The sequence below is a fragment of the Peromyscus eremicus genome, chromosome 17, assembly GCF_949786415.1.
Source record: "Peromyscus eremicus chromosome 17, PerEre_H2_v1, whole genome shotgun sequence".
NCBI lineage: Eukaryota > Metazoa > Chordata > Mammalia > Rodentia > Cricetidae > Peromyscus > Peromyscus eremicus.
In genome coordinates this window covers 55,465,100-55,479,160 of record NC_081433.1, presented here as the reverse complement: position 1 = coordinate 55,479,160, position 14,061 = coordinate 55,465,100, and the positions used below count along the sequence as shown (strand labels likewise).

Here is a 14,061-nt window from a genome sequence, read left to right as displayed (position 1 = left end):
GCTGTCTGACTAGGAATGACTTTTATCGATTTGGGGCTGTTTTCGACAGTAAGATTAGGAAAAGCAGAAGACTAGATGGCGGTGATATGTGCCCGCTGGCAAGTCGGCTAAGAGGAAATGAGCGCCTGTGCCTCGGAGTCAGAGGACTTGGCCTGTCATTTTATTGCTTGCAACTTTTAATTATGCAATTCAGGGAGTATCTCATTAACTCCTCCGAGTCTGTTTTTGTAAAATAGTTATACCTTTTATAAGGAGTTTATGAGACCCGAGTGATTTAAGTATGTGGAACACCAGATTTTCATATCATAAAGTCAAATGCATTGTCCACATCCTTCCTGAACAGGCTGGCTCATATTTACCTTGGTTCAGTGCCAGATAAGAGTCCTGATTGACTCACTCCCTTGTCCCAGTCAGAAGCCTTGAAGTCTGACTCTGTTTCCCCCTTCTCTTCAGTTTGTCACGTGTAGCTGGCCGTGAAGTTCTGCGTTTTACTTCTTCTCTCTTAGTCATTATTCATTGCCTTGTATGGAGTCTGTTCACCTGCCGCCTGCTCCGTGGACACCAGCATCGGCTGCTCAAGAGTGGCATCCCCATCTTCAGTCTCACCCTCCTAACATTTTCAAGGCATTTAACTGCTAGATACCAGTGAGAGCAGTTATTACGACTCATTTAACCGTACCATTTTCTGTGAGCGCCCCAGTTCTCCCTTAGATCTGGTTACTTTTCTTATTTACTTAAGAGTTTTCCCCTGATTCCCCTTTCTGAGCATTGCACACCTGTATTTTGCTGACTCTTCTGAACTCAGTAACCTAGTGGTGTCTTGTAAAGCCACATGACTGTGCTAGTCTCTGTACCAAGGGACTCTCATTTCTGTCCACCTGGTAAAGCCATCTTTAGGTTCAGGTTGTGCAGAGCCTAGCCTCTTCAGCTGAGGCCCTGGTTTCTCTACAACTTTAGTGTGTCTTAGCAGCTTAGAACATGAAATCCTTGATGGTAGGAGCTATGCTTTGCTCTTCCTTCATGTCATGTCTAGCATGAGATGTGACTGTTCAGCAACTGATGTCAGAGGGGAACTTTGTAGATTACTAGGCAGCCGGATCTTCCTCTCCAGCCTCTTGCCTTAGCAATGACATTAGACATCGATGACATCATGCTAGAACTATTCACATCCCTTTGATATGAACTGATAATCATATTGCAACACCCAGAACTTAGAGTACGTTTGAACGATAGCACACTGCCTCTGGCTATAGATAGGTCTTAGTGTTCTAAGTACAAAATGGAAGTTGATCCGCAGTGTGTATGGTTAGAGTTAGTTTTTCAAACATCAAAAGAAACCTTCAAAAACTTTCCAGATGGCCTTTGCTTGGGTTCTGTGCATCTGTTAATGCATCAAACATAACCTCAAGAGTGGGCACAAAAATGCATCCAAGTTGCACTAAGCCACAAAAACAGAAACGTCCCCTTGGATCAGTTTGACAAAGTGCAAGCCCAGATCTGGATTCTCCACTTCTGTCCCTGTGTTTTTGTCTGTAGTTTGTGGTTTCTGGCCTGTTTGTACTCTGTCTGGGGTGTGTGTGTGTGTGTGTGTGTGTGTGTGTGTGTGTGTGTGTGCGCAAGTGCACACACATGTCTAATCTGTCCCTGTTGCCTCTCTGATCTGTGTTCGTGCCTGTGCCCAACAAAGGGCTTCGTTTTGTATTTATTAAACAGCACAGAAAACATGGTGAGGGGAAGGAATGTGGACTTTTTTTTATAGAAATAGTTGAGTTTTACAGGAAAGAAGTTACATTTCTAATCCTAACTGACTCAGAATAGCTTTCAAAATCTCATGTCATCAACCTATGTACACACATCGCTTCCAACATTTATTACATATTTATTTTGTTTAAGTTGCTTTAAGTATGCTGTCTGCTTTCAGCAAATGATTATGACAGCATATACATACATATGCACATACATTGCTCTGTGTCAGAGGCAAGGAAAAATATGAATGATGAAAGTTATGCATTTAGCTTATGTTGTAAAGCTGATTGCATGGGAAATCCAAGGCATAGTACATTTGGTTCCATTGTTCTCTTAAAAACAGGTTTAACTTAAACAGGCTGAGTAGACAGTAGGGTAGCAGGTTAAATACATAGTCTTAAGTGGTTTCAAGACAGAGTATTAACTTAGCTGTAAGGTCTGGTCAAAGCTCAGACTTTAGGGTCAAGAGAGTTTCAGAAGAAATTATCACCAAAGTTATGAAGGTTAACATGACTTCTTCAACCTTCAGAAATAGTGTGCTACATATGTTACTGAAATCATTGTATGTGATATGACATTCTCTCATTAATGGTGACATTTCTATTTATTCTTCTAAGAGGAAGTTTCCAAGGATCTTTAGGAGGGGGTGCCATTACATTTTAGAAAATATAGGATAACATCATATTTTGGCATTTAAAGAACAGTATAACAAATTGGACTTTGGAAGTTAGAAGAGCAGTTGCTGTTGATATAATTCCATTTAGACCTAAGAATTGGCCGAATTCATGTGAAGAGTGTAGTATATTTGCATATGACAGAGAAATACCAACAACAGGAGATGGTCTGTTTGTCATCTTCTGTCTCTCTGCCCATCCATCCAGTAAGCTATTACGGGATTTATTATAATTGTTTTTCATGATTAAGGAGGCTGAGAAGTCTCTTGATCCATCACTGCAAGCTAGAGACCCAGGCAAGGGTTGTTTGAAAGCCAGAGCTGGTAGTGTAGACTTCATCCAAGTTCCATTTGTGAGCCCGATCAAGTTCAAGAAAAGAGGAAGGTGGACCTCGGCATTCAAGTGACCAGATAGACGTTGAATTATCCTTTCTTCACCACTTTTGTTCCATTTAGGCCCACAGAGAATTGAATGATGCTCATTCACATGACAAGGGGACATATTCTTTATTTATTTTCCAAATTCAAATGCTAGTCTCTTTTGGATGCACCCTTATGGACACACTAAAAAAAGTGTTCGCTCATATATCCAGGTATCCTGTGGTCTAGTGGAAAATTAGACAGCCTAGTGCCTCTTGCTGTAAGGAGAGGAAATACAAGGGAACTTGAGCATCTGAGCAAATAAAGTGGCTCTGAGTCAACTGATGCAAGGTCCTGTTGGATGCTCTGATTTGTTTAGTATTTTTAGAGTCAGACATGAACTGCTAGGGAAGAGACCCGATCTTCACAGATCATCCTCAGTCCTTCTTTCAAAATTTTGATATTTGTTCAAAGTGTAAAATAATAATTTCTCATCCTCCCTTTACCTTCTGAGTTAATATTTACCATGGTAAAGGACTTACTTTACCCTAACACTCTATATCCCTTCATGATTGTTACATTTTTACCCTCTAATAAGAGATAATGTGAGTTGGGTGGTGGCTCACACCTTTAATCCCAGCACTCTGGGAGGCAGAGGCAGGCAGACCTCTGTGAGTTTGAGGCCAGCCTGGTCTACAGAGCTAGTTCTAGGACAGCTAAGGCTACACAAAGAAATCTTGTCTCAAAAATAAAACGAAACCAACAAAAAAAACCCCAGAAAAACCAAAACCAAAACCAAAACAAAACAAAAAGACAATATGGTTAGAATGTGGATGCCTGCATCAGTAGACATGGTCTTTTCCGTTGCCCCTTCTAGTTATGAATCACAAACTGGGTTGCACCCCACTACCCCTTCTCCATTACAGATCACAAGCTAGGTTGCACCTGTGACTCCTTACTATTTACAGATAATGCCATAATCTGCTTTTTCTTGGCCAGTATCCCAGGGAACTCTCACGTACAATAAAAGTTAAGAGCCGTATAGGCCTCTGTACTGAGGACAGCTGCCATTTCCAAACCTACTGTGTGCTCCTTGAGATGTCAATAACTCATTGACTTTCAACCTTCTTGTCTGGGATGGGGCTGGGTAGGTTGACTGTATAACAATTGCCAAGTGATTCTAGTGCCTGAGTGAGTTTGTCACCTCCAACAAATGAGCATGCACCAGCACTGCAGTAAGGAAGCAGGTGAATAGTTATCACACAGAGGGTCTGTGAGCCAGTGTTTGACAGTTACTGCAGAGTTAAAAGGTGTGTTTGTGTGTCTGAATGTTTTAGTGGTTTTCTTGTATTGAGAGACTTGACTAAAAGTGCGATTGTGGACTTGGGTGTGTCCTGACACCCTGGGCTACAGTGCTCTGTGCTGCTGTTGCTCTTATCATGGATCAGCCTCCAGTCGATCCTCTCAGATCTCTGCCTGTAGTCACATATTAAATGAGCCATCTTGGTTTCTAGATTTTTTTTAATTGCTACTCCAAACACTACATTTATTTGTAGCATTTATTCTAAAGAGTAAAATATGTGCCATAAGCTAATTGCTGGCCTTTGACTCTGGGGAGTTGTGGGAAACTTTTATCCTTATTTCTGGTTTGTAAAACTTAAGAACTCTAAGAAGCAGAAGCCATTGAAATGTTTAAAAACATTTTAGGAATAGGAACTCTCTGGGATGGGCAACTTTAATTCTATTAACCGTTCAAGGCAGATGGTATTCTGTTATTTTCATATGAGGAAACTGAAGCTGAAAACGGGGCCATAATTTGTAGGTCTGTCTGTCCGTAACTTTTCCTCTTATCCAGACACTTTGTCTTTATTTCCATTTTATCTAGAGTTATATAATGGATTATTGACTATGCACAGTGCTCTAGGGTCTGGGCAGGTTTGAGTCAGTTCCAGCTGTGCATCTCAGGAGCTTGGTGTTTTAGGAGAAAGCACTTAACTTCTCTTTCATTAAGTGTGTAGTACTTTAGAAACATTTTCAGTAAACATTTGTGAACATGGCAGGGTGTGTGTGTGTGTGTGTGTGTGTGTGTGTGTGTGTGTGTGTGTGTTACATGTGCTTAGTATAAAACATCTGTAACTGTGAGGTGAACACAGAGCAGGTATCTCATCTGCAGGAATGAGCTTTCTCCCAAACTTGGGCAGTATTTAATTGGGGGCTACTTCTGGAAGTATTTTGGTTGCTATGAAGTGACCAGCATGTGACAACATTGTGACAAGGTGCAAAGGCGTCATCCTTGGGTGACGTGAAGCTGGCAGCATTGTGTTTGCAGCCTCTTGTGGAATTTAGGCTCTCCTGTGCCAGTCTGATTCCTGGTAGGACAGGACTTCTGACACCTCTAGGGATGACAGAGCAGAGAACTCACACCTTTGCTATTATTGCCACTTGACCTGTGCTTCTTTTTCAGTGGCTATGGTAAAGTTCCTTTTGTAGAGCTTGTGGGGATTGGTTTATAAGATGCCTGAGGCTTATTTTATCAGTCCTCCTTTTTGCTATAGCAGTTTAGAATGCCAAACCAAGACAGTCTCCATGAACTGTCAATGCTGAAGCTGATATTTAAAAATGAATTTTAAGAGTAGTGCAAAAGTAAATAGTATTTTCTGTCAGCCCAGAGGGAAGGATTGCGTCCTCCAGGTACAAGTCCCAGGATGGTAAGTGCGACTTGCATCTTGGGTGTTTTTCTGTCTGTTGACATGATTCGTTTTTTTTCTTTCTTTTCTCCTCTCTTCATTTTCTTCCTTATAATATCTTTATAATATCCCTTGAGTGATATTTCTTATATGTTCTATAAATACAACAAACAAACCTTTCATGGATTTGAATAACTAGAGATCCCTGTCAAGTGGACAGATTTGCTAGGATAAACTTCCTAGGGACCCAGGGAAGGAAGGTCAAGGGAATGTATCTGTGCTTACAAACTTTAAGTAATCTGAAGTTGATCATCTGATGCATTTTTTTTTCATTTTTGGCAAAAGGCAAGGTAAATAGGGTTAAAATGAATCGTGTGCTGAAATGTGTGTTCTCTGCAAGTTACCAGATGCGTGCTGGCTCTGGGTGCATCTCTGGTTTGCAGCTTCTTGTCACAGATAGGAATTTCAAAGTGGCTCATATATGCACCTTGAGGGGTTTAGGTCAGCAGGCAGAGATGGGAACCAGTTTCCACTTACAAACTCAGTATGACCCTTCTTTAGAAAAGAAAAATAGATAAGTCAGATTTTACTATTAATCATCTCCAGTATATTTGTGGTACTCTAAGGATAATAGAAATGCTTAAAATGTCCTCACTTCACTGTACTGGAAAATAATATTTTAAAAGGCATTGAATGATTTGGGTGAATTACTCTAACATTTTGAATGATAATGTTTGAGACTTATACAAACCCCTGGAATTAAATACAGATAATCAGATTACCAAAATAGCATATGCTGCCCCAAATAGAATTGACAGCAAAGAACTTAGTACCATCATCATTTGATTTTCATGACTTATCAATAAATAAAGGAACAGAGTGCAGTCTTCTGAGCTCCAAATGCATGCACATGAGCTTGTACCCACATGTACATGTACACACACAAATATACAAAACTGAAAACCTCAACTGGAGTGGGGAGGGGACATATCTCACACTGTGATTCCTGCTTGCAATTCAAGAGGACGGATGTCCTGGTAGACATGGTGTAGCTTTTAGTTGTATGCCAAACAGGAAGTAGGAAGGATGGACATAGATAAACCAACTCAGTGATAGGAATGTTGTTTAATAAGCAGTATATAACTTTAAAATTGTAGCCATTACCCCTGTAAAGGTTGCCTAGTTTTTGAAGTATCCACTGCCAATTTTGTAGCAAAATTTTTATGCTTCTTCACTGGTCAATCCTAGATCCCTTCAAGCAGCCCCCTGTAAGACGAATCTTAAAAAGTCTTATTAATAAAAAACCTGGAGCCAGATATTGGGGTGAAAACAGAGAGATCAGAAGAATAGGACAAGCCACAGTCAACCTCACCTTACCAACTCCTCAGCCTCCAGAGAGAGCTACTTCGAGTATGCCTTTCTGTCCCTCCCCTCTTACTTCCTCTCTCTGCCCAGCTACATCACTTCCTGTCTGTCTGTACAGACCTCCAGACCTCTATGGTTAACTAGTGCTGGGAATTAAAGGCGTGTGCCACCACACCTGGCTCTGTTCCCAGTGTATCCTTGAAATCAGAGACCTGGATGAATCTCTGCCTTCCGAATGCTAGGATTAAGGGCATGTGCTACCACTGCCTGACCTCTATGTTTAATATAGTAGCTGACTTTTTCCTCTGATCCTCTGATAACCTTTATTGGGGTACACAAATAAAAATATCACCACAACCCCCTTCTCCCTTCTGCTATATAGCCTCTGAGACCAGTGTACAATACTGACTTATTCAGCTGAACTTCAGCATGGACAGAGGAGGCTGTCCCATGATATCCTGTGATTTTTCTAGAAAGATGAGTCCTACTCTACATGAGTTATGCTTCTTTTCTTACCCTCTGGATTTAGGGTTTACTGATCTTAACTTGTACAGAGAAACTCCTGAGTAAATAATGATCTTACAATGTTTTTGTATTTGATTGTGAGACATGTGGAAATGATTCCTTTAAAATTATTCATTTCAAATTACCGTGGTATGGTTTTCATTAAAGTGGATAATATTATAGACACTACATTCTCATTTGAGAGTTGGCACAAAAGAGCTGCAACTTAGAAAAACAAGGAGCCTGGCCTAGTGATCCATGCTAGTACTCTCAGTGCTTGGAGGAAGAGACAGGATCAAGAGTTCAAGAACTCTGCCTCAAAACAAACAGCAACAAACTCAAAAATCCAAATGCAGAAAAGTGAAAACCTGACTCTTTTGGGTTTATTTCATAAAGAAGCATCAATGCCTATTAGGGTAAAAAATTTCGTTTATTAGAAATCAGTGCTTTAGAGGCAAAAGTGCTCATTTGGTAAGTCTAGCAGTGTGAGGCCCACTGTTGTACACACTGGCGCCCTCTAGTGGAATGCTGAATGTAGGACCCAGTAAATCAAGGTTTAAAGAGGGGAGACAGTGATTGAAATCATCATGGTAAAGACAGACTTTTTGCTTCTATGCTGCACAGAAAAGTATCTCCTAGGACCTTCACTAATTAGCTTTTTCTCTCATGTTTTAAATCATGAGGTTTCTTTTAGGAAAATATTGTATTGATACAAAAAATGTGGTTATTTTGAGACAGTTGTCTTTATAATTAATTGCCAATGCCTACTAAATGCCACTGATGTTTCCATAGTGTCCGATGTATTACACTGTCATCAAAATAAACACATAGTAACCCTGATGTTGGAAGTGGTAGGGGTAGGGAGTGGTGATGAAAATGGATCTGATGCTGGGAGCTGACCAGACACTGTGCTGCATGGATCTTTGTACTTAACCATTCTATCACCGTGTGAAGTTGTTGTTTCCATTTTAGAATGGGACCGCATGAGATAATGGACATCATTACCCAGGATCCCAGCCTGGTTGTCAGTGAAAACAGTGTTGGAATTTTCACTCTGTAACTGTTCTCCAGCAGGTATTTGTTTTCAAAAGCACCTTCTGAGTTAGTAATTGTTACTTTTCTGGCAAACTGATCATTAAAAACTTTCTTAAGAAGTGAAGGGGAGGGAGAGGGAGGTGGTCCTTCTGCTGTAAGAGAACTTCGTTCAAATGGCAACATTGCTAGATGTACTGTGTTGGCACATTTCAGGCATACTAAGTGATGTTGAATGCTACAGCTTTCTCCAGATAATTGTGTCCTCTGGTACTGGTGGCTTCTGGGATGCTGCTGAGTTTAAACAAGTGTGGATGGTTATCCGATTCTCTGAACCAAATGCATAGTCTTTCCGCTTTCTGTCTTGTTTCTTTGTAGGCATGAACTTTAAAACATGCGCCCTCTAATTCCTCTTGTGAACTCACTGGTTTTGTTGGTAGCTTCATATTCCATGAACTTCTGAGTAAAAATTGGCCTCTTCCCCTCTCAGCACAGTCCCATACATCTCATTGCTCATCGTGTCCCTCATTTTACCTTCTCAACATTTCAGAGCGGGATTTTTCTTCATATTTGTGCAAATTCTCAGTTCAGGTTTTCATCTGTTGACCTCCTATCTGGTTTCTCTGCCTTCAGTTTTTTCTTCATATTACAAGTTAAAGGGATCCTACCAAAACACCAAACAAATAAAATATATGTGCTTGAAGGCAATTTTTCAAAATATTCATTTATTTAATTTATGTGTGTGTGTGTGTGTGTGTCTCAATGTATGTATTTGCACCACATTTGTGCAGGAGCACAGAAGTCAGAAGAAGGCATTGGGTCCCTTCAAACTGGAATTGTAGACAGTTGTGAGCCACCATGTGAGTGCTAGGAATCAAACTCAGGTCCTCTGCAAGAGTACCAAATGCTCTTAACTTCTGAGACATCTCTCTAACTCTTTGAAGGCAATATTTGCTGTATAATCAAAGAACCAAGCGGCATCAGCAATCCCATTTTGGGTCTATGGGTGGATAACATATAAAAGTGGTCAGAGGAAGCCTCATTGAAAAAGTAGCATTTGAACAAAGCTTGAAAGAGAAGTCAGTTCTGCTTTTTAAAGACATGAAAAGCATTGTGGGCAGAGAACAACCAGTGAAAAGGCCCCAAAGCTGGAGCACGCTGAGATGTCCAAACAAGCTAGATCAGTATGGCTTCATGTGGGTCTGAGTGGTGACCCAGAATCATCTCGGCATCGTTTTGGGTCTTAAAAGAGAAATGCCAAGGCTTTCCCTAAGGCCAGTAGACAGCTGAGAACTTCCTGGAGTGAGGCACTGGCCCGTATCTTTCCTGAACGTTTCACATATCCGGTATCCGCATGCTTCCTTGGACATCTCAAGGCTAATTCATTTAAGACAGAACATCTCTTCTCTCTGCCAGAACGGCTTTTCTCCCCGATCTTTGGATCTTGGCTAGTGACAGATCCAAAGTTGTGCTGCCTGAAAGGTTAACTCTTTTACTCTCACACCTCAAAGTAGGACTTGTTAGCAAACCATTCTATCACCTCTACCTGGAACTATGGCCATTGCTATCCCTGCAACGGTATCTTCCCAGGAATATTTATGGCCTCTCACTTGGTCTCTTATACTTTATTCTTTCAAAAATAATGAAAGGCTCACCTTTTAAAAATACAAATTGAAACTTAATTTTCTGTTCTGTCTTTTGTATGTTCATGTATGTGTGCATAGGTGTGCATGTGTGGAGGCCAGAAGACACCTTTTTTGAGACATGACGCCCCCTGGCCTGGGGGTCATTAATTAGGCTAAGATGGTTGACCAGTGAGCCCCAGGGATCTACCTGTATCCATTTCTCCAGCACTGGCATATGCTCACAACAACTTTAACCATGAAGTGGTCCTGAAGGTATGGTAGGACTTTTCTGTGAACACAAAAAGCTTTTGCAGGTTATCAACATTGAAAGGGAAACTGTCCTTAAGGCAGACGTTATAATAATATCACCCAAACATTATGTTAACTGCTGCTAGTTAAAAACCTAGCCATGCATAGCCTAAAGGGATACATTCTGAGAATGCATTGTCAGGAGATTCCATTGTATGAAGACCATAGCATGTCCTTGCCGTAACCAAGGTGGTATAGCTCACTATACACCTAGCCATATGCACTACACCATCATCTAAGAGGTCTCGAGCATCTCTCAAGCGTCGTTGTGTAAACTAGTGTTACTGAACGGTAAGAACTGCAGCTCCTCATTTCCACAGTAGACTGTGCATCACTTTATGAACCTGTATTTTCTCCAGCTCCTGTGATGAAACCTCAGTGCTGAGAAAATGTCTAACAATATTCTCTTTGACCCAAGTTTTGAGACATTGTATAGTTGTCAATAGGCGCATATACTATTACAACAGGCACAATTAATTGGTAATAAATATATTTCAACCTAAATGTACTTGTCAAGTAGCTATAAATTAAGTCTACTTAATGTTAGTACACTATTATCCTGAAAAAAAAAAAACGGTTAGCAGTTTTTTTAAAAAATTATTTTGAGCTTAGAGTATAACAACAAGTCATAAATTAAGGTTTTGTGAACTGAAAAATTTGAATCTATGGAATACACCCATAAGCCTTACTAGTTGCTTAACCTTCTCCTTCATTCATTCTGATGGAGCTAAACTGGTCTAGCTTGTTCTCACATGTGCTCCAGAATCTAGGCTGTAAATTGATTGGTTTCTCTGTCTAGAATGTTTTTCATTTCTGTTAAAGTTCAAATGCTGCCTTTTCAAATAGGCCTCCGGTGGCCACTTTCTATATATTTACCTGTAACCCAAATTGAGATTCCTGTTCTCTTTTGATTCTTATATTACTATAGCAAATATTGCCTTCAAGTATATATGATTTATTCGATCGTGTTTACTCTTTAGTTGTGTTTTCTTTACTGAGATATTCCAAGCACCACACACAAAACCCCTTTCTACATTGTTCCCTTTGCCCTCTCTTCATGCCCACAGCCCCATGCCAAGCTCTGCAAATTCTGATCCTACAGAGCTCTGGAGAAGTAAGAGCTTTCTAAGAAGCATGCTGTTGTATTTCCACTTGCTGCATCCTTCGACTACTTGGGATAAGACTCTTTTGTAACACTGCCTTCCGTAACTCCCGACTCTCTTGCTGCTGCTGCCAACTCCACTTTGTATTCACAAGACTAGGGTGACATGACTCAATAGAAGGATGGAATATCTGGGGCAATCCACTTTATTAGTTTCCTCCATCATCTTCTAAAGTTTATTACCAACAATGACATGTGGCTTACACTTTCTAGTTCATTATGACTAACTGAAAAAAAATGACATCAGCAGGAGGTGACAGATACATTACCTTAGATACATTGTCTAGAAAAGGCAAGTCAGAAGAACTCTCAAACAATGACTTCAGCATAGGACTCCTTTGACATCTTCAGGTCCACAGAATAGATACACACAGAACCCTGAAACTAAAACTCAGAGGCTATATTCTTTTTTCTTTAACTTTTTGAATTCATTTTACATACCAACCACAGATCCCCTTCTACTGCTCCCCCACCCCCACCTACCCCCCATCCCCTCCTCCAAAAGGGTAAGTTGTCCCATGGAGGAACAACAAAGCCTGGTACATTCAGTTGAGGCAGGACCCAGCCCCTCCTCCCTGCCTCAGGGGTGAGCAAGGTGTCCGACCATAGGTAATTAGATTCAGAAATCCAACTCATGCACCAGGGATAGATCCTGATCACACTGCCAGGGGCCCCTCAAACAGACCGAGCTGCACAACTGTCTCCCTTATGCAGAGGGTCAGGTCCGGTCCCATGCAGGTTCCACAGCTGTTCTTCTCAAGTTCATGAGTTCCTATGAGCTTGGTTCAATTGTCTCTGTGGATTTTCCCATCATGATCTTGACCCCCCTTGCTCATATAATCCCTCTTCCCTCTCTTCAACTGAACTCCCAGAGCTTGGCCTGGTGCTTAATTGTGGATCTCTGCATCTGCTTCCATCAGTTACTGGATGAAGGCTTTATGATGACAGTTAGGGTATTCACCAGTCTGATTACCAGGGTAGGAAAGTTCAGGCGCCCTCACCACTATAGTCTAATCTGGGGTCATCCTTGTGGATTCCTGAGAATTTTCCTAGCACTAGATTTCTCCCTTACCCCATAATGTCTCCCTCTATCAAGGTAACTCTTTCATTGCTCTCCCACTCTGTCCCTTCCCCAGCTTGGACCATCCCATTCCCTCATGTTGTCATCCCCCATTCCCTCCTCTCTATTGCCCCCCATCCCCAGTTTACTCATGGAGATCTCTGTTTCCCAATCCCAAGGTGATCTGTACGTCCCTCTTAGGGTCCTCCTTGTTTCCTATCAAAAGCTATATTCTTGGTAGGAAGGCAAGTCAGTGAACATGAGTGTTAAGGGCATTGTGAAGTACATGCAAAATCATCAACCATAAGCTGCCTGTGAGAAAGAAAATGATATCCTGTTGGCCATGGTTGTTTATGGCATTTGTTTCCCAGGTATGCAGAGACAGTACAGAATACAGTCCTCACAGAAATATAAACAACACATCACTCAGAACTGCCATGCACCTCTAATAGTAACACTCACCTCTAGTAATACTATTCACCTGTTATCATCTTACACTGGATCAGCACTCACTGTGTTCCAGTCACTCAGCTAAGTGCTGCCTACAGGCTGCTCACCCAAGAGTCTTAGAAAATAGGCAGAAGGGAACCTCTTACCTATAGGAGAGCTTTGGGGAGGGGCTGGGCATGGGCAATGGGACTCTAGGACCCAATTCTTCATGCTGTATGCTAATCAGTGGCTACTACTAGCCATCTTCTAATATGAATGTCCTCACAAATGCTTATCAGGTTCCTGATGATGGACCAGTAATGGATCAAGGACTTGGAGTATTTCAGTAAACAAAACACAACTAAAGAGTAAACAAGAGGCTTGATGGGGTTCTCCATAGATTCCAAGTTCTCAAAAAAGGTAGAATATGACTCTAAAGGAGAAGTTATTGTCTGCTTGTGTTGGGCCTTGTATATCATGCTCTGGGATAAGAACTTTTGTCTTGAGTAAGAGTTTTGTAAAGTGGGCATATAATTACATTGTGGTGGTAGGGTGGCTAGGAGAGAACACTGAAAACTCATGGAAAAGGCTTTCCACTTGTATAGAGAGGGCATTAGAGGAGATTCAGTTCACTATCAGCAACTGCAAGTCTTGAGCAAATAACAGAAGCCTAGCAGAACTACGAAGTAAGTCACAGAAGGAAGTCAAAACATCCTCAGAGGGTATCATTGTGAACCCAATGATAGGAACACCATCGTTACAGCTCTTTAAGTTTTGAACAAATTTGAAAATAAGGTTGTCAGACAAAATATAGAATGCCTAGTTAATCTCGAGTTTAAGATAGTGATTTTTTTTTAAATAGTTTAAATACGTTCTTGCACTAGTAAAGATGTATACACGAATCACTATTTTGTACTTACCTGAAAGTTAGACACCTGGGCATTTTATTACTTTGATTTGGAAAAATCTAGCAACCTGTTAAGAATAAAAGGTTCTAGGAAGGCATAGTGATCACACTCCATGATCTGATTTGGATTGTTGGGAGTTGCCATGGTTACTTGGCTGTGGGAAATAAAGCCTCCACTTAAGCGTTTCCTAGAGTACAGGAG

At 41.0% G+C, this 14,061-nt stretch overlaps 1 protein-coding gene and 1 long non-coding RNA gene across 8 annotated transcripts in view; one reads left to right on the top strand and one right to left on the bottom strand.

Moving 5' to 3' along the window:
* Psd3 (pleckstrin and Sec7 domain containing 3) overlaps positions 1 to 14,061 on the top strand; it is a 383,054-nt gene that overhangs the window by 148,823 nt on the left and 220,170 nt on the right. The window lies entirely within an intron of this gene.
* LOC131894081 (uncharacterized) lies at positions 8,080 to 13,991 on the bottom strand. Its single transcript, XR_009374840.1, has 3 exons — positions 13,873 to 13,991; positions 11,733 to 11,847; positions 8,080 to 9,031 (listed from the first exon to the last, which is right to left on the bottom strand). It is a non-coding gene; the product is annotated as an uncharacterized LOC131894081 (long non-coding RNA).